The 3,321-nt window shown below is 43.8% G+C and overlaps 1 protein-coding gene across 4 annotated transcripts in view; it reads left to right on the forward strand.

Annotated features, from left to right (window-relative positions):
* Window positions 1-354: 354 nt before the first annotated feature.
* The window catches only part of LOC121854883 (beta-galactosidase-1-like protein 2), a 12,555-nt gene continuing 9,588 nt past the window's right edge, over window positions 355-3,321 (forward strand). Inside the window, exon 1 of one of the 4 annotated variants that reach the window (XM_042349693.1) lies at window positions 355-525. The gene's annotated coding sequence lies outside the window, so the exon portion shown is untranslated. Of the gene's footprint in view, window positions 526-734; window positions 892-1,158; window positions 1,373-1,724; window positions 1,744-3,321 lie in introns of those variants that run through there. The other 3 variants (XM_042349695.1, XM_042349694.1, XM_042349696.1) reach the window with 3 other exon arrangements.

Consider the following 3,321-nt stretch of genomic DNA (forward strand, 5'->3'; position numbering starts at 1 on the left):
GATAATTATAATGATTTTGTTGTGTTAATATTAGTAATAATGATAATAATAATGATAATAATAATAACTTCTTAGTTTTCTTCTCGTGTGTAACTAAAAAAAATTTTAATAATTAATTTAGAATGTAATCAGAAGAAGAAACTGAATTATGAACACTAAAAATTATTCAAATTATCACAGAGGAGGAGGAAGAAGAGGAAGCATTGTTGCCATACAATTATCACCCGTGTAACCTTTTAAAAGAAGCTATCAGTAAGGACTAGTTTTATCTGGTATATAAGATAGTAATCGGTAATGATGAAGAGAATAAATAGAGAGATAATGGAAGAAACGAGTTAAGTGGTCAGCTCATACCACCCTCCTCCCTCAGTGCCGCGTCAGTAGTACCACTTGGTAACACTTCCCATGGCTGGCTGCTTGTAGCTTGTCATCTCTGTTCAACTTTTGTCAACCTCTGTTTATCCGTTTAAACCATTTACCACAAACAAACTGGCCCACCCCAACACGTCATCCACCGCAGTGCAGGTAAGTGATACATACTTAAACAATATTGATTAGACCACCGCGTAAAAAGTGTGGCGATTTGGTTTTTTTTTTGGAAGTTAAACGTCTTTCCTAGTTGTGGTGGGAGGGGCGCGTCCGAGTGTGGGGGGGAGGGGGATGAGGGATAGGGGGGTTCATAAAGGTGTTGCAGGAGAGAATTATCACCGTGAATCACTTGAGTACTCAGCCCGAGGTATGATCACGGACGTACAAGTCTACCTGTCGAATTAGTCACACGGGCTTTCCAAGAACCACGCGGCTCATTTGTCTCCCTCACTCGGAGTAGGTGAGGGCGAAGAGTGACGCTACACATGTCTGGTCTCCTCTACTGCTTCATAAACACCTAAGGTTTACTCTTATGATTTAATTTCGCAACAGTACCCTAAAAACAAAAAAAGATAAGGAGATTAATTATTTAGAGCCAAAAAAAAGCAGAACACGGAGCCGATGCCATTGCCAGAGTGAGGATCAGGAGGGAGTGAACACGTGATGATGATGACGTAACCATGGCGGGTGGCTGGCAGGATCCCTCCCTCCCTCTCCCACCACACTAGTCTACTGTCCCTCACTACCACACCCCTCCTCCCCCACCCCCCCAACACCCACTCTACCTCCCGTTAAATATCTCTTTATCACCACCATACGTATATTCCTCCATAAATTCAACAGAGGCCACGAAGAACGTGAAAATCCGCCATGGTGTGTGTGTGTGAGAGGGGGAGGGAGTGAGGACGGCGTACGTGAGACTGCAGGCTCACCACGCACGGCCGGGTGATAACTGCTGTAGTCTGTCCTTAGCTACAGTTACAGGCTGTATCTAGGTTAAGAGGTTATTCTGTAGTGTACTGTATTATTATATTTACAACTGTGTGATATAATTATGTGATATTTGTCAGGAATATTATTTTATAAGAAGGTTCTGCTCCCCACATTCTCCTACCTCCCAACATTCCCCACACACCCCCACCCCACGCTCCCACACACCCCTACCTCCCCACACTCCCCACCCACGCTCCCACCCCCTACCTCCCCACCTCCCCACATACCCCCATCCCACGCTCCCACACACCCCTACCTCCCCACACACCCCCACCCCACGCTCCCACACACCCCCACACACCCTCACACACCTGACCCCAGGGTGTATTTGGCACAGGTTGACCGAGAAGACGAGATATTTGACCTCATGGTGATGATAAGGTAATTTAGTGGCGAACTAACTGCTCAGGCGGAGAGATGTCAATTTATTTTATTATTTATTTATATTTTTTTGTCCGTATTTTGTTTTAATAATAATAATAAAAATAATAACGATGACAAGAACAGTAATAATAATAATAATAATAATAATAAATAACAATAATGACACTAGTACTACTATTACTACTGCTACTACTACTACAACTAATAATAATAATGAAAATGGCGTCAATATTATACTAAGACTACCGTTTGAAGGTCGGAAAATGGGCCGGAACTGCGACACTGAGTTTTAGTGACGGTGTGTGACGCAGTGTGACGTGGTAATGTGACAGTGTGACGTGGTAATGTGACAGTGTGACGTGGTAATGTGACACAGTGTGAATGAAGTGCTAATGTGACGCAGTGTGAATGAAGTGCTAATGTGACGCAGTGTGAATGAAGTGCTAATGTGACGCAGTGTGACGCGGTTGTGTGACTGACGTGGTAATGTGTGACACCAGTGTGACGCAGTAATGTGACGCAGTAGTGTGATGTAAAGGGATATCTCTTTTCCTCCGCCGCATATCTCTATATAGTCACGAGAGAGAGAGAGAGAGAGAGAGAGAGAGAGAGAGAGAGAGAGAGAGAGAGAGAGAGAGAGGTCACTATACAGTATACTCTCAATTGCGCCGTAATGCTGGCCTGTGTTATTGTTGGCGTCTGTGTGTGTGTGTGTCTGTGTGTGTGTGTGTGTGTGTCTTACGGACGACTAAAACCCTCTCACGTAAGATTTCATCACAGGCACACACACACATACACACACCAGTCTCTCTCTCTCTCTCTCTCTCTCTCTCTCTCTCTCAAGTCTTACTCAATAATGGTAACCAACTAATGGGTCAGGAGTCAAGTACGACCATGAGCATCCATCATAGGGGCGAGCACATACACACACATACTCGAGGTTTCCCATGACGACCCGGCCAACTCTCCTCCCCTATGATGCCATGGCCCAAATTACGCCTGTGTGTCTTAAGTTATGTAATTTGATATGGATTAACCTAACCTCACCTCCCTAACATTATTTTAGGTCAGTTAATTATTAGGTAGAATAAACTAGGGTGTCTATTCTTCAGGTGATCGGAAATAAGTACCTCCCATATTCTCAGATGCGGGCTTGTGATTGGTTGAGTCGATTGAGCAAGGTATGGTAGGGTAGAGTGAGTACATTTGGCTCTCAGTTGTCACTCAGAGGACGTCAGGGGAGGTCAGGTGTTTGGATCCTTCCCTCTATATACCATCGTCAACTTTACGATTCAATACACATACACTAGAAATTTTTATTAGGAAGATTACTAATAAGATACAGTTTAAACTCGTTACCACCTACGTATGTTTATAGTTGAGAAATATAGAAAAAAAAAACCCACAAACTTAACACACACACCATACGTCAATGTAGTACAGTTGTGGAGTAAAATATATTGCCACATCGACCACACGTTAACTCCTGCTGGCATTTAAAGGTCCCGTCAGCTGAGAATTTGACGCTGTTGCTACCCTGAACTGACGTCACTCACCGCCACCCTCACACTGCTG

Source organism: Homarus americanus, unplaced genomic scaffold (genome assembly GCF_018991925.1).
Source record: "Homarus americanus isolate GMGI-L3 unplaced genomic scaffold, GMGI_Hamer_2.0 scaffold60624, whole genome shotgun sequence".
In the NCBI taxonomy this organism is placed as follows: domain Eukaryota; kingdom Metazoa; phylum Arthropoda; class Malacostraca; order Decapoda; family Nephropidae; genus Homarus; species Homarus americanus.